This window comes from Vombatus ursinus, unplaced genomic scaffold (genome assembly GCF_900497805.2).
Source record: "Vombatus ursinus unplaced genomic scaffold, bare-nosed wombat genome assembly UNPS02014807.1, whole genome shotgun sequence".
Taxonomy (NCBI): domain Eukaryota; kingdom Metazoa; phylum Chordata; class Mammalia; order Diprotodontia; family Vombatidae; genus Vombatus; species Vombatus ursinus.
The window spans coordinates 55997459-56021122 of record NW_020954585.1 but is presented as its reverse complement, the minus strand read 5'-3'; the positions used below and the strand labels follow the sequence as shown (position 1 = coordinate 56021122).

Genomic DNA, 23664 nt, shown 5'->3' with positions numbered 1-23664 from the left:
AAGAAGTAATTAGAAGAGGGAAGGCACTAGAATTAGGAGGGATAGGGAAAGGCTTTTTGTAGAAGATGAGGTTTTAGTTGGGACTTAAAGGAAGCCAAGGAGGTCCATAGGCAGAGATGATGAGGGAAAGCATTCCAGGCATGGAGGACAGCCAGAGTAGACTCCTGGAGCAAAGAGATGAATGTCTTGTTCATGGAACATCCAGAAGGCCAGTGTTACAGGGTTGAAGAGTACATGTTGGGGAGTAAGGTGTAAAAAAGATTGGAAAGGCAGGAGGGGTCTAGATTATGAAGGACTTTGAATGTCAAACAGAGCATTTTGTATTTGCCCCTAGAAGTAATGAGGACCCATGATGTTTATTGAGTAGAGACGCAATATGATCAGACATATGTTTTAGGAAAATCATTTCAGAGGCTGAATGGAGGATGGATTGAAGTGGGGACAGACTTGAGGCCGGCAGACCCACCAGTAGGCTATTAGAGTAATTTAAGCATGGGGTGATTGATGAAGGCCTACACCAGAGGGGTTGGCAGTATCAGAGGAGAGCAGGAGGCATATTTGAGAGATATCAAAAATGTGAAATCCACAGGCCTTGGCAACGGATTGGATATGAAGAGTGAGAGATAGTGGGGAGAAGACAACATTCCCACTCTGAGAGTGAACTACAACAAGGTATAATAGAAAGAATATTGGATTTGTTTTCAGAGGAATTTGGGTTCTCTACCATTTCATTTCCTGAGTCCTCAATTTCTTGTTTGTTTGTTTGTTTTTGCCTGGCAGCCTGGTCTTGGTATATCATAAGCACTTAATAAATGTTTGCTAATTCTAACCGAATTGAAGCCTGTTCTAGACCTGGAAGTTGGTTGGAGGTAGGGATGACATTCATATGCAACCTCCCCCAAGCCAGGCCTCCAGATGTCTGTCCAAACCTCCTACAGCAATGAGGGATGGATGGAGGAAAGATGCAGTCATCCACTGCCTCTTATTTCTTTCACATGGATTCCCATCATGACACATCCAGGCCAGAGTGGCTTTACCTCTCAGAATACCTAGATCACTGTCATAACCTAGGTAACACACCGTGGCCTTCAACACACTGGCTGCAGCCTATTCTTAACATCAGAAAAATAGGGGAAACCTGTTTGAAACTCCCCCAACCCACCTAAAAAGATAGAAGTAGGCGTTTGGGCAGGGCCTCTTGCAACAGGAATCCCTCTAAGGAGTAAATAAAACCCTAGGCCATCACTATCCCAAGCCTTCCTTTGTTCTCATCACCAGCTAGGACTTTTAATATTAACACCTAGATAGTACCTCTAGTTTCTAGGCTGATAATATCCATCTTCACTCCTCCCCCTAGAGTTTCTCCCACATCCCATCTATCTTGTGAAATAAAAACACCTTGTAGCTGTATAGCCTTCTTAACTTCTCAGAGGAATGAAGTACAGTGGAAAGAATATTGGATCTATTGTCAGAGGACCTGGGTTTATGTTTCATTTACGATACTTGCAACTGTGTGACCTTGGACTAGTAATTTAACCATGGGCCTCAGTTTCTTCATTTATAAAGTGAGGAATGGGGGCAGCTAGGTGGTACAGTGGATAGAGCACTGACCCTGTAGGGGAGTGGATAGTGTGGGAGAGGCCCCGTGTGGACAGGGGTAGAACCAGGAATGCCCACCTAAAATCGTTCTTTTTACTACTCAGTGAAGTCCATCATTAAGGACGCAACTAAGCCTTATAATTCTACTTTTTGTAAGGCCCACAGAGCCTCCTATAACAGTGTGGGGCACATAGTTGAATAAATGAATAAATGCAGAACCATGCCTAGAATCAAATTTAATTCTTCAGGTAATTCAGTACCTACTATGTGTCCAACACAACGTTCAGTGCTGGAAATACAAAGACAAAATGGAAAACAAAAAACAAAAAACATTGAGGTGATCACCAAGGTAATCATTACACCTCTTGCATACACATCGGAGAGCTCATGCAGTGACTCAGAAAGGCCAGAAGGGAGGGGGAAAAAACCCACACAAGGCCTGGTGTAGATACTATATAAAATCAGCATGTAAATCCTCTGAAGTCACCAAGGTAATAGCCTTGGGGCAACCTCAGCTGTCTTCCACCCATACTCAACAGGCTGCATGTTGCCTATAAATCATTTTTCCCCCTCTTTTCAAGGATATTCTCAGCATCCATTGCAACCAAGTTTCACCCAGCTACAAATAGTGGGGGAGCAGAGCACATGGTCATTTTAGCAGGTCTTGTATCCTCTAGGAATGCCTATGCATGAACAAGTGTTACTTTTCCCTTATTTCTATCTCTCAAATATACTGGAGTGTTTTTAAATGTTTCATATGCTTGTGTTTTTTTTAGTTAAATAACATAGAAAGCCTTACATAGGAAAATTCAGTCATTCATTTATTCTATCGAGGGAGGAGGGGAGGAGGAATACCTACCATCATCTATCCTGGGTTTTTTTTTTTTCCAGTATTATTTTTCATTACTCCCCTTCCTATACTTAAGCATCCAGCTGACTGGCTTTTGCTTTTTTCTTCACACATGGCATTCATCTCCCATGTCCATGACTTTGTATGGGCCAATAACCCATACGTGGAATATATTCTTTACTTCCACCTCATAGAATCTCACTTACCTCAAGACATAAAGAGATGTGGCTCTTGAGAACCACCTTCTAAATTAAGTCTTTCTTGATCCCTTCACAATTGCTGGTGCCCTTCCTACCAAACTACCTTGTATTCATTACGTATTTCTTCTATTTATACTTGTATGCTGTCTCCTCTAATAGATACTGTAACCAAGGTCTTTGAGAGAGAGTTTGTTTCATTGTTTCTGTATCTCCAATGGCTGATCACACATGGGCTTATATAGGAACTTAACAAATGTTTTTTGATTTTTTGGTTGATTTATTTAAGGTATGGGAGCAAACAAAGGCTAAATTTTACATTATATGCCCGGCAGAGTCTGTGGCTTACAGTAGGAGCTGAATAAGTGCTTGTTGACTAATCTTTAATACTGTATAGAGAGGAAAAGCTCTAATCTTGCAGAGTTTTAGATTTAATGACAAAGATACATTATAGGATCAATTATTGGGTCATAGATATGGAGGCTGGAAGGGACTTTAGAGGCCATCAACAATAACTAAGTATTTATTAAGCACTCACTGTTTGCAAGACATTATGCTTAGTGTTCAAGATTCAAAGCTAAAGCTAATAGTAAACATTTATTAATCATCTAGGGGCTACTAGATGGCATAGTGGAAAAAGTGCTAGGCCTTGAACAGGAAGACTTATCTTTCTGGGTTCAAATCTGGCCTCAGATACTAGCTGTGTGAGCCTGGACAAGTCATTTAATCTTGTTTGCCTCAGTTCCTCATATGTAAAATGAGTTGGAGAAGGAAATGGCAAACCACTCCAGTATCTCTGCCAAGAAAAACCCAAATGGGGTCATAAAGAGTGGTATGTGACTGAAAAATGACAACAAAAATTAAGTAACTACTATGTGCCAGGCACTATGCTTACTATACAAGTATGAAAAAGATAGTCCCTGCCCTCAAGGAACTTACAATATAATAAGGAAAGACCATACACAAAAGCAGCCAGATGAAAAATGAATGTGTTCCATGGGAACTGATGCAATCAACTTGTGAGCATATAGAGAGAAAAGAGCTCCCAAGACAGAGCATTGAGGTACGCCCTTTATGGATAAGACAGTTTTGAAAATACAACAAAGGAGATTTGAAAAGGGGCAATCAGATAGGAATAGAACCAGTAGAGAGCAGTGTCATGAAAACCCAGAAAAGATAGAGTGCATCCAGGAGAACGGTGGTCAGCAAGATCAAATGCTACAGAATGGTCAGGCAGGACCTGATAGTGTTGTGTTTGATACCCTCATCTTACAGGTAAGGAAGCTGAGACTTAGGGAGGGTAAGCGAGGTACCTAGCTGGCACACAGGATAGAGTACTAGGCTGGGAACCAGGAAGACTCATCTTCCTGAGTTCAAATCCAGCCTCAGACACTTCCTCGCTGAGTGACCCTGAGCAAGTCACTTGACTCTGTTTGCCTCAGTTTCCTCACCTGTAAAATGAACTGGAAAAGGAAATGGCAAACCATGATAGTATCTCTGCCAAGAAAACCCCAAGTGGGGTCACAAAGAGTCTGACATGACTAAAATGACTGAACAACAATAACAGGGAGGCTAAGTGATTTGCTCAAAGTCACATTGGGAATAAGCCTCAGAAGAAGTATTGAACCTGGGTCCTCAGACTTGAGCCCCAGAGTTCTTACCCCTGTACCATGCTGTTTCCCATGGTGTACATCGGAGGTTAAAAGTTGAATATCAATACAAGACTTAAATAGCAATGATAATACTTAGTCCCAGGACAGAACAGAGCTTAGAAATATGTCATGCACATTTAGAACCTTCTTAGACCTACCCCTTTTCCCAATTTCTGACTTTGTACTGGGCTTTAGGGAGTCAAGATGAAGAGAATCTAAACTCCTCCTTGTTGAGACTTCAAGGAGGGAAACAAATGTTGGATCACAAACCTGTTTTCACATAAGTTGGTTTCCCTGTAGTTTACCCTAGATACTCTTTGACCATTCTCTGTGACCCTTAGCTCTTTCTCTGACTGATCATGGCAAGTTTAGTGGGGTTTTCCCAGAGCAGACCTTAGGACTGATTACCAAGATATATTCAGAACTAGTATTACATAAGGATTTTTAATAGATTTATAGGCATTAGAACTGGAAGGGACCTGATGAGCTCATCCAGTCCAACCTCCTGCTTTCAGACATGGAAGGTAATGCTTCCCCCATTTTATAACTGATGGAACTCCGGCCTGTAGGTGAAGTGACTTCCCTGTGGTTACATAGTCACAGAGGAAGTTCTCTTGTCTCCTGGTGGCATTTTGTTTCCATGACCCCAAGCTGTCTTTAGGACTTGATGTTTGGCAGGCTCTGCTGGGGGCTGAGCTAATTTACAGCTCTAAGTAAAAGTTGTTGAGGGTTTCTTTTTTTCTCCTGGATGTTGGCAGGTTTCAAATGCTTGAGGTAACACACACCTCCTCTCTTTTCTATAATCCTCACACTTCAGTTCTTGCTTGTGAGGTTGGGGCAGAGAAGACATAAAGGAGACACTTTCAACATAGCTATATTTTGTTTTGAGGAACCTGAAGAGATTTCTCAGAAAACCCTAGAGTTTCAGGGAACATATTTCAGAAATTCTGGGTGTCAATCGTATCTTGCATCAGTCAATCAATGTGCATTTATTAAGTGCCTACTATGTGCCAAACACTGTGTTAAGCTCAGAGATACAAATATAAAGTATGAAGTAATATCTCCTCACAAGAGGCTTATACTCTAATGAGGAAGATAAGGAGATCGTTATGTAGATATATATGTACTTATATACATACATACATGTAGATAGTTGATAGAGAGATGGATGATAGGTAGATAGAAATGGTTGGATGGGTAGATAAATGATAGATTAGGTAGATAGAGCAAGCTATTAGCTTTTAATAATTTAAAACTATAGTAGGATTTGGGGGATAATATGTATATTAGATATATGTGTATATATTCAGAATAAATACAAAGAGAATATATGCAAATGTAAGTTAATTTGGGAGAGGGGCACTAGCAGTTAGGGAAATCAGGAAAGACTTCTCTATAGAATGTAGTACTTGAGGTGGGTCTTTAGGACCTTCCTACAAACTCAGAATTTCTTTTCTCTGGAGGAAATATCCAACTCTTCTATGCTGTAATAGAAAGAGTACTGGCTTTGGAGTCAAATGGCCTGAATTTGAAACCTGGTTCTTCTACTTAGTTGGCAGGATACTTTCCCCTTCCTCAGCCTCAGTTTCCCCTTTGGAAAATTCAAGGTTTAACAAGATGACTGGTAAGGCCCCTTCCAGCTCTAAATCCAATAAATGAGACTAGCCTCGAGGTTACTTATTCATGGCTTACTGTGAAGCAGAAGGCAGTTTAGGTGGAGGAGGAGAGGCACTTATTATCCCAATCTGTAAAATGGGCATAGTAATATTGATGATACATACCTTACATTATATAGGGTTATTGTGAGACTCAGTGCAAATATACATATATGCAATTTGCAAACTTTAAAGCTCTCTGTATATGTTAGCTGTCATCATCATCATCATTTTAATCATCAAAGCACTCATGACTTCATGTGGGTAGAAGACAGATGAAGTTAGCATGAAACTGAGAAATAAAGTTTTCTTTCTGTGCCCCCAGTCTCCCCTTTCAGTGGCCTCTACTCAGCCACATTCCCTGTACGTCCCATTACTCTTTACCTCAGGAGGGGTTCACACTAAGGTGTTAGTAATTTGGTCCACCCCTCCCAGGGAACCGTGGGAAGAAGATACTATTTAACTCAAAGGAATAAATCCCTTATGGTGGAATTTTACATATCAGTGAGGATTTGTTGGTGTCTTTCTAAAGCTCTTTAAGGCATACTAGTGGTCATTCATTTACACTGACAAAAAATAAGAGGGAGAGAAAATAGATTTTTGTTATTTTTTTTAAATAGGTGGGGAGGGTATTACAGATGTGAAATGTTGCATAAACTTTCAGGGGAGGCCATTGCATTTCTAGTTTTACTTAACTGTTTCACTTTGTTAGAAAGACCACTCATAAAGTGGGAGTAATCTCTAAACATCTCTATGTGTGAGATAGCTCTATTTTGAGACAGCCTTATACCCATTGCTTTATCTTGATAGCCTCAAACTCTCAACAGAATTGGCCTCCAGAGGTGCACCCTCTCTCTGGAAAAGCCAGGATGATTCCTATCTCAGATAGTAAGATCCTCATATAATACTCTATAGAAGTCCCAGTAAGTAGTCAGCAAACAGTGTTTAATGACAATTAATATCTGAATTTGGTAAAAAATAAAAATGAAGAATCTTTGGGGTGTTTTCTCCCCAGTGTATACAAGATCATGGAATTAGAGTTAGACGGGGCATTAGAAATCATCAACCCAATGCCTCCATTTTTCAAATAAGGCCCAGAAGTGTGACATGACTTTAGTCATAAACATGACCACATAGTACATGATAATAGCATCATCTTGTGTGTTCAAAACTGGTTGACCAAAAGAATGTAAATTAATGATTCAATTGATTAATCAAAAAGCATTTATTAAGCACTTCCCATGGCCCTCTGCTAGCCATTGGAGACACAAAGTCAAAAATGAAAGAGTCCTTACCTTCAAGAACCTTACAACCAACATTTTCAAAGTTGAACCTTGGTCTCTTGTAGACCTTGGCCAGGGCTTTGCCCTAGACCTTGTTCTTTTCAACATTTTCATTAACGATTCTTGAAAATATAGATGATAACTTTATCTAATTTATAGATGACATAAAATGGAAGGGAAAGCATATAATTTCAATGATAGAATCAAGAAAAAAGATCTTGACAGGCCAGAGTAGTAAACCAAAGACAACAAAATAGAATTTTAAAAACATTTTATTTATTTATTTTTAATTTACAAAATAAAACAAGTATTCCCCTAAGATACTATAATGAAAGATGCTTGCACATGAAACTGCAAATCTATTATGTTCAACTTGCTATTCCTTTAAATATATAATATAATTATCATAATAAGAAGAAATGTAAAGGCTTTCTCTTGGGGGCAAAAAACAAAGCTCTCTTGTTCAGGATTACAGGGGCATGGCTGAGAATAACAGTTCATTTGGAAAAAATCTGGTAGTTTCAGTGAACCGTAAATTCCTTCCTTCAAGGCTAAATAATATGCCAGTAGGATATGTGACGTCAAAAAAACGTAACTGGTGCAATCTTTGGCTACAATTACAAAAATGTCCAGAATAAAAGAGATAATAGTCTTGCTGTATTCTTCCCTGGTTAAATCACATTGGTAGTATTGTCTCAAAAAGGAAAAAGAAAAAAATAAAGTTTTATTGATGCGTTTTGTTTTTACGTTATGGATGCTAAGAAATTATTCCTACTTTGTGAGTGGTGTTTGTAACAAAGTAAAACAGTTAAGTAAAATCAGGAATACAGTGAAATACATCTGAAAGTTTATGCAACATTTCTCATCTGTAATACCCTCCCCACCTATTTAAAAAAGTAACAAAAATCTATTTTCTTTCCCTCTCGCCTCGTACCCTATTGAAGAAAAAAGAAGAAAAGAAAAATAAATTTCTTGTAACAAATACTCAGTCAAGCAAAAGAAATTCCCTGGGTGGATATATACAAAAATAGGCATCTTGTTTTATGAGCCAAATCTGTCACCTCTTTGTAATGGATAGCACATTTCATAACTGATCTTCTAGAATCATGAGCAGTCATTATACTGATCAGAGTTCTTTCAATTTTCAAAGCTGCTTGTCTTTATAGTGTTGTTATTATTGTATATATTGTCCTCCTGGTTCTGTTGATTTCATTCCTTCTCAGTTTATATAAGTTTTCAAAAATATTCATCTTTGTAAAAAAAATTGAGATTAGAGTATAAATTGTTCCTTTGGTTCTTCTCACTTCACTCTGCATCCTTCCATGTAAGTCTTTCCAAGTTTCTTGGACTCATCTCTTTCCTCATTTCTTACAGCACAAATTGTGTTCAATCACATTTGTAAACCACAACTTATTTAGCTATTCCTTAATTGATGGGCATCCCCTTAAGTTTCCAGTTTTTTGTCACCAAAAAGAGCTGCTGTAAATATTTTTTGTATATAAAGGACGGCCTTTTCTTCTTTTTTGATGTCTTTAGGACATAGCCCTAGCACTGCTATAGCTGTGTCAAAGGTCAGGCACTATTTGGTAACTTAATAGGGATAAATGTAGAGGCCTCCTCTTAAGGGCAGAAAACACAGCTCTCAATTTAGGGTGGAGAGGTATTGTAGGAACGGCATATGTATTGTAGGAACAGTTCATATGAAGAAAATGTAGGAGTTTCTGTGAATTGTAAATTCATTTTAAGCTGGCAGTATGTATAGCATCAAAAACCATATGTAATTAATGCATTCTTGGGCTGTAGTTATTAAGAATGAGAGAGGCAATAGCCCCTGCTAATAAACTACCCTGCATAGACCTCAATCTTGTGCCTCTCTCTTTCTGGGAGCTACATTGTAGGAAGGTGTAAGAGACTAGAGGATGTTCAGCAGAAGTCAGTCAGGTTGGTGAAGGGATTTAAAACCAGGGTCATGCAAGAAGGAACACAGGATGAAGAGAAGAGATGGTAGGAGGGTATGATCTCTCTTCAAATTTTGAAGGATTAATAATAATAGCCAGTATTTATATAATGCCTGCTACGTGCCAGGCACTATGCTAAGCACTCTACAAAGATTATCTCATCTGATCTTCACAACAACCCTGGGAGGTAGGTGCTGTTATTTTCCCCATTTTATAGTTGGGAAAACTGAGGCAAGCAGCACTTAAATGACTTGCCCAGGGTCACACAGCTAGTAAGTATCTGCGGATGGATTTTAATTCAGATCTTGCTCACTCCAGGGCTGGTGGTCTGTCTACTCTGTCACCTACCTGCCTCTCAATGTAGAGACAGACTTGACAACCTATTTAGTCTAATGACCTCTTTATATTACAGATGAAAAATCTGAGGCCTGGGCAAACTAAGTCATTTGCATTAAATCTTAGAATCCCTGGTTTCTTTTCAAATTCAGCTCACTTCTTACATGAAGCCTTTCTCAACACTCTTAACACCTACAAAATTACCTTGTACTTACTTGTAAATCCTTGGTATATACTTATAAATGTGTGTTAAAAAATATACCTTTGAATATACTGATAGGCATACATGTTCTCTCTCCCCCCAAAAAATAAATTTCTTGAGGGCAGAGCCTCTTTCATTTTTGTCTCTGCAGCCCCAGTGTCTGGCACATAGTAGGTGCTTATTAAGAAGGGTTTTTTATTTTTTTTTTTGATTGATTGTCCAAGGTCTCATAGGTAGTAAGCAACTGAGGTAGGATTTGACCCCAGGTCCTCTGACTTAATGGAACTTGTCAAATAGAAGGTGATTATATTTGTTTTTCTTACCCCTAGAAGGCAGAGTTAGAACCACTTAGTAGAAATAATGTGTATTTATGTAGAGGAGGTGGGGAAGGTAAAGGGGTTAGATTTTTGAGAGGTAATTTATATCCAGTACAGAGGCCTGGGTTTAAATCCTATTCCTTATCCTAACTGTGAGAACATATGCAAATTAGTTAACCTCTCTGAACCTCATCTGTAAAATGAGGATAAATCTGACTCCCTAAGACATATTTCATTTTTGAATATTTCTAATTATTAAGAATCTCCTTACATCAAGCCAAAATTTGCTTCCTTGGTACTTTCATATATTGCTTCTAATTCTTTCCCTAAAGCCAAAGCACAATGATTTTAATGCCTTATCAATTTAACAGATCTTCAAATACTTGAAGACAGCTATCATGTCCTTCCTAAGTCTTTTCTCCTCCAGTCTAAACATCTATAGTTAATTCATCTGATTCTCAAATGGTATAATCTCAGGTTTACTCTACTTCAGGACCCTCTCAATGGCCTTCCTCAATTATAGAGCAGAGACTTAATACTCCAGGTGTGATCTGACTAGGGCATAGTGCAGAGGGATTATTCTTCACTTGCCATCCCCTCCCACCCTCCCTAGTCCTGGACACTATGACTCTTATGCCAAATCCAGTTGTCATCCTTGTCAACCTGTCTGAAACATTGACCACTGTTGACAATTCATTCCCTCATTTCTGCTCATTCTTGGCTTTCCTTCTCCTTCTCTAACCATTCTTTCATCTCCTTTGCTGGGACCATCATGCATAACCTGTCTTTGAACTGTGGGTGTACAGACTGAGGCTCTATCCAGGGCCAGCTTCTCTTTTCACTCTAAACTCTTCTTTTGGTCATCTTATTAGCTCCCATGGGTTGTGATCATCTTTCTGCAGATGGCTCCAAGACTGGCTTTGTGTCCAGCCCTAAACTATCAAATGAGCTCCAGTTCCATATCATCACTTTCCTGTTGGACATTTCAAGCTAGAAGACCTATAGGCATCTCAAATCCAGCAAATATGTCAAAAACAGAAGTCATTATTTTTCCCCCAAACACATCTCTATTTCTAAGTTACCTACTTCTGTTTAGAGGACAACCATCCTTCTAGATTCACACCTTCAGTTAACCTATAGTCTTCATCCTCTCTTATTCTCACTCTTCCCCCCACCACCCCCAACTCATGTCCAATGATTTGCTAACCTGTTCACTTATACCTCCACAGCACTTCTCCTCTTTTCTCACATAACCATTACTCTAGCTCATGCCCTCATGTCCTAACTGGATTTTTTCAGGAGCTTCCTAAATCATCTTTTTTTTTCTCCCCATTTTTCTCCTTCTCCAAGATCCTCCTTTTCCCATTCTGTCCTCTACACCATGGGATTACAAAATACACTAAGGCCAATCCCAGCTGTTTTAGCTGCCTCCAGCTAAAATTTTTAAAAATATTTTTAAGTATGATAAAACTTTATTGTAAAATGCAAAAACTATTTTTAACTCCTACAAAAGTTGTACAAAAACAGATGGCATCAACCCCTGCTCTACATTTGGTTGGTTGTTGTCCTTCATTCTCAAAGAGGACCAAAATGAATCACATATGCCAACTATGGCAACCTCAAGGTCAAGGTACAGTGTGCTCGACTGTGGCTAATCAGACCAATATTAGCTTGAAAGGTTCTACCACAGGTCAGGCACATATGAACATTTGGAGTGGAGATGGTTCTAAATTTGCACCTTGCACATTTCTTTTGAGCTACCGCAATTCTGCTTTGCTCACAGAGCACAGTGCTTTCTTTGATGGGGGACATACCATGTAGGATGGTCCTGTGCCAATGACTCCCACGTCTCATAATCAATTGCAAAGTTCTTCAGACAGACCTTGAAACTGTCCTCTTATTGCTTCTTCTGACCTCCATGTGAGCTCTTGCCTTGTGTGAGTTCTCCATAACTACCATAGTAATATTCTTATAGCAGAGATTTGACCAAGTCATTCCTGTGCTTATTAAGTTTCCTTTGCCCCAAGACCAAATACATATTCCTCTGTTTAGTTTTAAAAGCCTTTCACAACCTGGCTTGAAACTACCTTTCTTGGCTTAGAAGCATACCCCCCTTTCATGTATTCTTTGGTTCAATTACACTGACCTTTTTGCTGTTCCTCACATATGATATGGCATCTCTTTCCTCCATACCTTGTATAGTTTATCCCCCATTCCTGGAATGTACTTATTCTTCATCTTTACTTCTTAGGATCTTGAGCTTCTTTCAAAGCTCAACTCTAGCACCACCTCCTACAAGAGGCCTTTCCTAAGCTTCCAGTTTACACACACCCACACCCACACACCCACACACACACACACACACACACACACTCACATTCATACTCACTACTATGTATTTGCCTTGTATATGTGTTGTTTCCTCCAATAGAATGTAAGTTTCTTGAACGTGGGGATTATTTTATTTTTACATCTAAATTCTCAATGTGCAACATACAGCTAGTGTTTAATAAATTGATTGATTAATGTAGTCCAAGATTGCATAAGAGTTTTTTGGTTGCCACATTGAGTCATATTGAACACAATGCATCAGAAAGCCCAAATATTTTCATACTAACTGTTATCTCTCCCATCTTATATTTTCAAAGTTGATTTAGAATATGAACTCCTTAATGGCAGGGATTGTTACTGCCTTTCTATCCCATTCTTTAGTACAACTCTTGGTACAAAATAAGCATTTAATAGAAGCTTGTTGATTGTTAACACAAATCTTTGTCAGTTTCCACTAAGGTTCATCTTACTAGATTTGGTTCATCATTTTTGCATCTTAACTTTGTCATCAGAAGTGTAATTCTTCTTTCCCAACATTGTGTCATTTGTAAACAACCATTATCTTTATCCAAGTCAAAAAATGTTACATAAAATAAGGACAAGCACAAATTTCTGGGGTACTGCTATTGACTTTTAGAAGTTCATTCCTTCCTTTGGTAACTACACTCTTTTCTATCCTACATTCTTCCATTCTATCTATAAAACTAGCATGAGGGCCTTCCCTTTACAGCTCTAATATTCTAGAATTCTATGAACCTATGCCAGTCTTTTTTTTTTCTTTCTTGTGAATAGAATTCTCCCTTGCTTAGCCAGAAATGTCAGCATCTCTCTATGTAGGATCCCACCTCAGATTTTCCAGGAAACTGAGGAGAGGGTTGGACTGCTTGCCAAGTTCAGTTACTCATAAAATCTTAGTCACCATTACTTATGATGTTAATGAGGTTAACCTTGATTTTGAACTGACTAAATGCCAATTAAGGAATTTTACTCGTACACCTAAGTTTTAGAGATATCTTCCAAGCTTTTATGTTTAGGTATCACTGCTGATTTCTATGGTGATGTGGTTTTTTTCTTTACAGGAGAAACATGTTTTATGTGGAGGCAGAGGACTTTCATTTGAATTCTGGTTCTTCCACTCAGTACTTGTCTAACTTTCATGGTTAAAAGTCATGGTGCAGTGGAAAGAGTACTTATTTGGGAGTCAGAGAATCTCAGTTCAAATCTCACCCCAACTGGTTCTACCTGTGTGATCTTGTACAAGTCACATATCTAAGAGTCTTACTTTGACTCAGTTTCTTCATCTGTTAAATGAGGTGCTAGAGTAGATCACCTCTCCAATCTCTTCCAGCTCTAACTTTTTAACCTGATGCCATGTTTTTCTGTCCATCCATTCACTCAATCAGTTAACATTTACTAAGTGCCTGTGATGTGTTGGACAAATCATCGCTTGGAATCATGTTCTTTAGTTGAGTGAAGTACCAGTTCGTTGTTAGAAGTCACATCCCTTAGACAGATCACTTCACCTCTGTTAGTCTTGGTGTCCTCATCTGTAAAATCAAATAAGACCAATAGATCCCACCTCATAGAGGTGGTCCTGAGACTACAATGAGATAATGCATGTAAATTGCTTTGTTAACTTTAAAGAGTTATATGGATGTCAATTATTATTTTCCCTTAAGATATAGCATTGAACATGGCCTTGCCCTCAAAGATCTTGGTCTTTCTGAACCTCTTTCCTCCCTCTGTGCCTTATTCTCAGCCCATTATTTCCCAGGCCTTGATAATCTCTTTCCTCTCCCTCTGATCAAAATTTGTCATTGGAACAAAATGGACATTAGTCCTTTATACCTTAGTATGAATGTAAACCAGTGTATTCTCTCTCCTGGGGAATTTACATTTTAAGCCTCATCTCTAACTGGGAGAAGGAAAGATTTTCTGCCTGTCATTAGTTAAAAGCAATGTTTGGTATGAGCTAGTGGGTGGTTAGGTGGCACAGTGGTAAGAGCGCTGGGCCTGGATTTAGGAAGACTGATCTTCTTGAGTTCAAACCCAGCCTCAGATACTTACTAGGTGTGACTGGGCAAGTCACTTAACCTTGTTTGCCTCAGTTTTCTTCATCTGTAAAATGAGCTGGAGAAGGAAATGGCAAACTACTCCAGTATCTTTGACAAGAAAACCACAAAATACAATCACAGAGAATCAGACACAACTGAAACAACTGAGCAAAACAGCAAAATGAGTGAGTAGCTGAGTGGGTCACAGAGCTTACCATCTACCCTGGAGACATATTACACAGGGCCCCCTGCTTTCCACTGAACCGTAAGGCCTACTTTATTACTGACTGATCTTAAATCATCTCTCCACACAGTCCTCTGGTTTAAATGATGGAACCAAAGTTAAGGGAAAAAATTCTGTCTCCCAAGAGTATTATGAAAGGCAAATGACTGCAACAGTTAGTTCGGAATTTCTGGTTTCTGGAGTATCTGCTAACCATGAGTTATTTAATGCCCTTTAATTCCTAATTATTTATTTGTTCCTTGGGGGATAAGCTGGTAATGCAGTAGAAGACAAGGGTCAGTAAAACAACCATGCACAAGGGATTCTCTTCCAGAAGAATAATTAGACTGACCAGATTTGCATAATATTTTGTTATATTTTTAAACAAGGATTACAAGAATTGAAAAAAAAGCTGGTGACCTCACCAGCGCAGACTCAGGATCGCATAATTAAAGAGTTGTATATCTAGTGGTCCTGCTTATTAAAAGGAAATGCAGAAATCTAATGGGGATTTAATTATTCCATTTACTTTTATTTAATAAGAGAGATAAGACTCTTTAGCACATGAATTTAAGCTCTGCCAAATTATTTATTAATATGAGAAATTACCTGATAATTCTTTAAAAGTGTTGTAATCAGCTAAACTCTGTGTGTGTGTGTGTGTGTGTGTGTATGTCTTGCCCTACTTACTTGGAGAGAACTTTAAGAAAAGTTTGATAAATAGGGATGCAAAAGTCAGGGATGGAGCTGCTTTTTGTAAAGAGGAAGGTATTTGCTAACTTCTCCAACGGTATTTCATGTTCGTAATTCTATAATATCATTAACAGCCTTATTCCCCAGGAATAGAGGGACATTCAAAACCATACTTTAGTGACTAAGTAGAGGAGATTGGCTTTTTTACATGTCATTAACACTGCCCTCTTTTCCCCAATTCTCCCCAAACACAGACACTCAGACACACACACACACCCACACCCACACCTTCTAAGTCAGAGTTTTAATCAATTAAATAACCATTTTTAAGTGCCTAATATGTGCTAAGTGCTGAGGATACAGAAAGAGCCAAAAGATGGTCTCTGCCCTCAAGGAACTTACAATCTAATGGAGGGAGACAACAAACAAATATGAACAAACAATCCTAGATATAGGATAAATAGGAAATAATTAACAGAGAGAAGACACTAGAATTAAGAGAGGTTGAGGAAGGCTTCCTGTAAAAGGTGGGATTTTAATTCTTAACCTTTTTGTATATGTCAGGGTCCCCTCTGGCCATCTGGTGCAGCCTATGGATCTCTTCTCAGAATAATGTTTTTAAATGTATGAAATAAAATAGATAGGATTAAAAATAAATAAATAAATAAAATAAAATAGATAGGATTGTGAAGGGATCATAGATTCCAGGTAAAAATCTCTGTTTAAGGGAAAGTTGATAAGTCTCTCCTTTAGTCTACTTCCACATTCACTTCCCAGGCTTCATGCTGTCCTTTCCAATCTTCACTCCATCTTCAGAGTAAACTGATTTCTCCCAGGAAAAAATGTTGGGGGAAAGAGGGAAGGCAAGTAGGTGGCACAGTGGATAGAGCACCAGGCCTGGAGTCAGGGAGATTTGAGTTCAAATCTGACCTCAGACACTTATTAGCTGCATGACCCTGGGCAAATCATGTAACCTATTTGCCTCCATTTTTCCTCCATTTCTGTAAAATGATCTAAAGAAGGTAATAGCAAACCACTTTAGTACCTTTGCCAAGAAATCCCCAAATTCATGAAGAGTCAGACACAATTGAACAACCACAAGTGTGTTAGTTTTTCCTCTTTACCCTCAGTTCATGAGTAATTTTACCCTCTTTTCATCTTGAGCCTGGTACAGAATTTTGAATTACTTTATCCTTCCCTATCATTTTTTCCACTGTTATCCTTTGCTATGTTACATACCTGGACATTACAAGGAATTGGGAGTGGCCCAAGGGGTCCTAGGCTCACAGATAAGAACTTAAATGTCATTTTACAAGTAAAGAAACAAGTATGTGGAGAATTTAAGTGACCAGGCCAAGGCTCAGAGAGGGGAGAATATTTCAGGCATGAAAACAAAGTCAGGAAAAGTAGAAAATACAAAGTACTAGTGACCAGTGACTAGACCAGTTCAATTGAACCAGAATGCTCATGTAGAATGGTGGTGAGAGATAAGGTCAGAAAGGAGTTCACAGACAAATTGCAGGGCTCATTTTAAGCCAGGCTAGGGAGTTTGGACTTTTTGAAGTGAGGGGCTACTGACGTTTATGAAGTACCTTGGAGAGCCAAGTTTTACTAATTCTATCTCTGTATTATGTAGCCTTCCACCCTGGCTAAGAGGCTAATCCAGTCATTGGATGCCATCTGTAGCCACTGTCTTCCTACATAGCCATCTGCTCTGGGCATATAAAGATGGCCAACTTAGCATTTTCAAGGGTGTGGAAAATACTGATGTTCTGTGAAAGCCCTACTGAACTACTTTACTCATGTCTAATGTTCATTTCAATTACACTTTTCCTGACATATGGAAAATGAAAATTATAGTTAAAAATGCCAAATCATCTGTTAGTAAACATGTTATTGTAGGGATGGTTTGAGGGGAATAAATACCAGTTAAGACTAGCCAGAGCCTACCCAACAAAGCTAAGAGACAATCTCAAAAACTCCTTATCTTCTTCTTGACCCAGCAAGGCTGAGAATCAACAGGACTTCCCTAAGGGAAAAAAAAAAATTGCATCATGAATTATCAACAACTGCAGTGAATTATCAGATCAACACCAGTTTTGATTCTGTAGCCATATTTGATTTTGGATAAGATCCTCCTAAGCTATGGTGGGTTAGACTGTCTTAAAACATATCAGGCAGGATTTTTGAGCTGGAAAAGATCTTAGACACAATCTAATCCAATTCCCTCATTTTATTGGTAAGTAAACTAAGGCTCAAGAAGTTAAATGACTTACGCAGGGTCATACAAGTTTCAAGATCATACAAGTAGTAAGTAAAAGAGTCGTGGGGTGTACAGGATGTTCAAGAAGGACTAGCACCTTTGGTGTGAGGACTTGCTGAGCCCTTTTCAGGGCTGTTTATCTGCCTTTGGGTGTCCATCTGTTACCCAACTCTCACTGATGGCTCCAAGAAGCTGTAACATGTACAGTGGCCACACTCCAGTAAAACCATCTTGGCAGATGGGCTAAACTGGATTGAAGGTAACTGACAAGCCTCAAAACCATCTGTGAGTTAGAGGGGTGTCTACCCCAAGCTGGTGAAGACCAGCAGAATGAAGAGTTGCACCAATGGAATGGGCAGATGAGAACAATTTGTTCTCATCATCATGAAGTAGGCAGGCCATCCCCACTTGTCCTGACTTTTGTCTTGCCACTGGACTTTGGTGACTCTCTAAGAGAGAGTAAGGCTGATGACTTTGTGCAACTCTGCCTCACTTAAATCCAATTCACATACAAGTCAAGTCATCACCCTGTGATGTCACTGGTTCTCTTAAAAAATGAAGGATGAACAATAACCATGACAAAATTGTCATATTTGATTGTGGATAAGGTCATCATAAGGTACAGTTTAAGAGGAAAATGTAAACCACTCCAGTATCTTTGCCAAGAAAACCCCAAATGGGATCACAAAGAGTCAGACACAACTGAAAAATGACTGAATGACAATGACAAAGGTATCGTTGGTTGATCTGTCTTTAAACATGTCAAACAGGATCATAAGATTTTGGACTGGAAAAGACCTTAAAGGCAGTCTAATCCAATTCCTACATTTTACAAATAAGGAAATCAGGGCCCCAGGAAGTTAAGTGACTTACCCAAGGTCATACAAATAGAAGAAAAAGAGTTAGGATTTGAAACCAGGTCTTCTAACTCCAAATTCAGTATTCTTTCCACTGTATTGTGCCTCTTCTAGAAAGATTTTTTACTACAAAAATTAGAGTAAGGTGGGGGGTGGTGAAGAGGAAAGAAGGTATGTTAATGGAATTGAAGCCTCAATATGGATCATAAGTTTAATATGGCAGTCAAGAAAATTGATACAATCTTTACACATTTTTTTTCTGAATGTTTATTCTGAATTCTGAATTTTTATATTCTGAATGTAATAAACTCCAAATAAAGGGAGAGTTTCAATATGTAGCAGAACAAAAGACAGATGTGCATAAGATTGATAATCTCTGTTATGAAGGATTTGCTGTTCTTTTAAAGTATAGGAAATTCAACATTTAACTTTCAAAGCTGTCCTGGTTGTCTGTGATTTCTTATGGCCATCTTTTTTCCTCTGATGTGGATTTTTTTTTTTTTTTTTGGTAAATGCTTCAGTGACCAACCTTTCTTTTCCTTTTCTTTGCTGGTGTTTTGTTGTTGTTGTTGTTGTTTTTTTTTTTTTTTTTGGAAGAGGGCAAGTCTATCCCTAACTTCCCTCTTTCTCCCAAGTCATATCTCCCTTCCCCTCCCCCACTGAAAAGAAAAAAGAAAAAAAAAACCCAGGTAACAAATAGGCTTAATGAAGCAAAAACCAAATCCCTGCTTTGGTCATGTCCAAATGTATGCCCCAATCTACTTGGGTCCAGCACCTATCTGTTTATTGTTATTGTTCAACCATGTCCAACTCTTCATGACCCTGCCAACCATAATATGCCAATACTGTCCATGGGTTTTTCTTGGCAAAGATAGTGAAGTGGTTTGCATTTCCTTCTCCAGTGTGTTAAGGCAAACAAAGGTTAAGTGACTTGCCTGACGTCACATAGCTAAAAAGTGTCAGAGGTCAGGATCTGAACTCAGGTCTTTCTGACTCCAGGTCCAAGCGCTCTATCCACTGAGCCACCTAGCTACTCATCTAGCTGTTGGTCATTGTGTTTATCAAGCTAATGAAATCTTAAGCTACATTAAGAGAGACATGGAATCCCGGAATAAGGAAAGTGGTAGTTTGATTTCTGCCCTGGTCTGGCAGCATTTGGAGCATTGTATTCTGTTCTAGGAACCACATTTTAGGGAGGGCATTGATGAGATGGAGAGTATCCAAAGACGGGTGGCTAGGATGGTGAAGATCCTTCAGGTCATATATTATTAGGATCATTTGAAAAATTAGGGATTTTTGGAGCTTTGGAGAAGAGAAGATTTAGCAGGGACTTGATACTCACTCTTCCCCAAGTAATTTAAGGGCTGTCAAGTGGAAGAGGTATTAGTTTTGTTTGCTTGACCTCAGAGTCAAAAACGAGAAACAAATTTACCATCAACGTTACATAGTAGGTGCTCAGTAAATATTTGCTGAATGAATCTACAAATGATAAAACTGGAAATCTCTGCTCTCCCTCTATTCCTGAAGCAAATGCCCATCTGCTGTTAGGAGAGAGCAGCATCCTTCTAAGATCTGGGCCATTGTCTGCCTCTAACTCAGTTTCTGCCTCCCCTGGGTGAGTGAATAAGGGAACCCTGGCAATAGTCACGATCTGAAACAAAATGAAAACAGAACAGAACAAATAAGAACTCCACAGCTGCCTCTTTCATTCAGTCAATAGAATGGTAGACTGTTTGAGCTCGAAGGGACCTGCCACAAAGTTGGCCTTTTTACAGATGAGGAAGCCGGGCTCTTTGACCTTGGACGAAGGTCTACACAAATGAGAGAAGGGCTAAAAGATCCATTTGGTTCCAGTTACAAAAGTCTGACTCATAGGTCACTGCTTCTTCTACTGCTCTGTCAACCAACAGGCCTTTGTCTAAAACCTTCAGGCAAAGGTTGCTTCTTGGCCTGACTTACCTGGATCATTGATTTGGTTCTTCACTTCGCCATGAGCATTTATTCATTAGCATTTTTCTTTTGGACCACACACTCATGGCACTGTCCTGGACTCTGATGCCATCTCATCTGGCTTAGTTGCATTCCCAGAGTTCTCATTGCAGGAGACAAAAAGCAACAAACACTGACTTGGGTCTTTGTGAACTAGAGCAATTACCCTGGTTTAGGGAGAACAGGGGGCTTCTGGCTGTTTGGCATGAGTAGGCAGGTGGCTGATGGGGAGAGTCAAAAGCAGTTCCATTTGGGGGTGGGCTGGGGATGTGCTAATGAGTATGCTATGGTAGAAAGAGTGTTTCCTGGCTTTGGAAATAGAGGACAGCTTAGAATTGGTTTATATGAAAGTTCTGCCATTTATATTGCTTGTGGAAATCATCTCTCCTCTCTAGGTCTCTGTTTCCTCATCTATAAAATGAGAGAGTTGGATTAGATGACCTCTAATCAACTAAGTGGTCGGTGCATAGAGGGTTGGGCTTAAAATCAGGAAGACCCAAATTCAAATTCTGCCTCAGACACTTATTAGATGAGTTGTACTGGTCAAGTAATTTAACCTTCCTCCACCTCAGTTTCCTCATCTGTAAAATGGGGTGATAATAGTAGCTTCTACTTCCCAGGGTAATTGTGAGGAGAAACTAAAATGACATGAAAAGTGCTTTGCAAACCTTAAAATGCCATATAAATGGTAGTTGTTATTATTATTAATAGTGATAATAATATCCCTTCCCACTCTAGATCTATGTTCCTATGATATTTGGTTGCCTTAGGTCCCTTTCAGATCCAAACAATGACCCTATAATCTGAGGTCGTGTCTGATTCTTGTGACCCTATTTGAGATTTTCTTGGCAAAGGTGCTGGACTGGTTTGCCATTTCCTTCTCAAGTTCATTTTACAGATGAAGAAACTGAGGCCAGCAGGGTTAAGTGACTTGGCCAGGGTCACATAGCTATTAAGCTTTTAATGTCACATCTGAACTCAGGTCCCTCTAGGGCCAGTGCTTTATCCACTGTACCACCTAGCTGCCCTTATAATTGTACAATCAGTTTGTCAACTTCATCAGGGAGAGAGATATTAGAGGAGAAGTTTAAAAGGCTGAGGAAAGAGATTAGTTGTCCTTTGATTTCCATGCACACCCTTAGGTGGGACTTATGTAGCCATGTGACTTTGAGGGAGTTGTTTCACTTGTCTAAGATTCAGTTATCTCAACTCTAAAACAAGTATGATTAGGCGTATAGAAGTCCAGTAGCCTCACAGGGTCATTGAGAGGAACAAATGAGATAAAGAGAAGAGAAGGGAATAAGCATTAATATGGTCCCTACTGTATGTCAGACACTGTGCCAAGTGCTTTACCTCTATGAGATAGGTGCTATTATTATCCTCATTTTACACTTGAGAAAGGTGAGGAAATAGAGATTAAGGGACTTGCCCAGGGTCACACAACTAGTAAGTATCTGAGGCCAGATTTAATGTCAAGTCTTCCTGATTCCAGACCCAGCACTCTATCTAGGGCACTACCTAGCTGGTTATAAAGTCCATGTAAACTTGGAACATCATATAACTACCAATAAATCAAAAAGCATTTATTGAGTGCCTCCTATACACAAGTAATAGTCAACAAGGTGATACAGTGGATAAAGCACTGGGTTCAGAATCAGGAAGAGTCATCTTCATGAGTTCAAATTCAGCCTTAGACACTTGCCAGCTGAGTGACCCAGGGCAAGTCACTTGACTCATCTGTAAAATGAGTTGGAGAGGGAAACGGCAAACTGTTCCAATATCTTTGCCAAGAAAACCCCAAATGGGGTCATGAAGAGTTGAACATGATGGAAACAACTCAACAACATATGCAAGTAATAGCTTATTGTAAGCTGTTAATATTATTATTATTATTTTGAACAATCTTTCCCCTGTCAAAGTTGGGCCTTGATATTCATTGTAATGTATTTTCACCTGAATACAACTATTAGGGATTAGAGAAACAGTAAGATTTTCTTAGGGATCACCCTAAGCTTATCTTAAAAGATGATGCTAAAAAAAAAAAGATGGTGCTATCTTCACAATACCCAACCAACTAATTTTAAGAAGGAATTTATAACTTAGAATCATAGTGTTAGATTTTTAGATCCAGAAGGGACCTTTGAGGCTATTGTTCTAATTCTCTCATTCCTCATTTGACAGGTGAGGAAACTGAGGTTCAGTGACTTATCCAAGGTCACAGAGGTGCTAAGTGTCAGGGCCAAGATTGGAACTCAGCCCCTTGGACTCTAAATCCAAACCTCTTTCCACCGAATCACTTCCTGGTCCTCTATTCTTTCATTTCTGTCTCTTCCTTCAGTATCTAAGTTCACTGAATTTCCTCACTGCTTAAAAACAAAGGTCAGAATGGATGTTTATTTCTTCCATCTTTTGGTGAGATTTTCAGACTCAGACTTTCATAGGGGATCATAAAATAGCTAGGTCATTGGGTCTCATCCTCTCTTGTTCTGCTTAAATGTCAAACAACACAACTGAGGTCCCAGAGAATAAGCTTCATTTCTGGCTGACTTGTCAAGTGCAGTTCTAAAGTGCTTGCCTAAGCACCCCTTCCCCCCCAAAAAAGTGAACCACTCTCCTCTCTGGGTTGAAATATTCTAGAGGCAAGAGTTAGTCTGGTGTTACCTGTACAGTCAAAGAACTGAATTCTGTGTGCAGTGTGTCTACAGTCTTTAAGAAGTACAGAGAAGTGGCTGAAGAGAAATCCTTATTATGCCAGAATGAGGGCTTTCTATCCCACACAGAAAACAGATGGGCCAGTTTTTCTACAGTCACTTTTATTGAGGTAGCAAGGTGGTGAGGTCAAAATCAAGTGTTGGACTTGTAATCAGGAAGACCTGAGTTCAAATCCTGCCTCAAACACTTACTAGCTGTGGGACTCTGGTCAAATCACTTAACCTCCACTTGCCTCAGTTTCTTCCAGTGTAAAATGGGGATAATTATAGCACCTACCTGCCATGGTTGTTGTGAGGATCAAATGAGGTAATAATTGTAAAGCACAATGCCTGGCACATTGTAAGCGCTATATAAACGTTAGCTATTGTCTAAAGGATCAAATAGAATATTTGTTTTTTGTTTTTTGTTTTTTGGTGAGGCAATCCGGGTTAAGTGACTTGCCCAGGGTCACAGAGCTAGTAAGTATCAAGTGTCAGAGGTTGGATTTGAACTC

The 23664-nt window shown here is 39.1% G+C and overlaps 1 protein-coding gene across 1 annotated transcript in view; it reads left to right on the top strand.

Annotated features, from left to right (window-relative positions):
- LOC114052374 (extracellular serine/threonine protein kinase FAM20C-like) overlaps positions 1–23664 on the top strand; it is a 146946-nt gene that overhangs the window by 11873 nt on the left and 111409 nt on the right. The window lies entirely within an intron of this gene.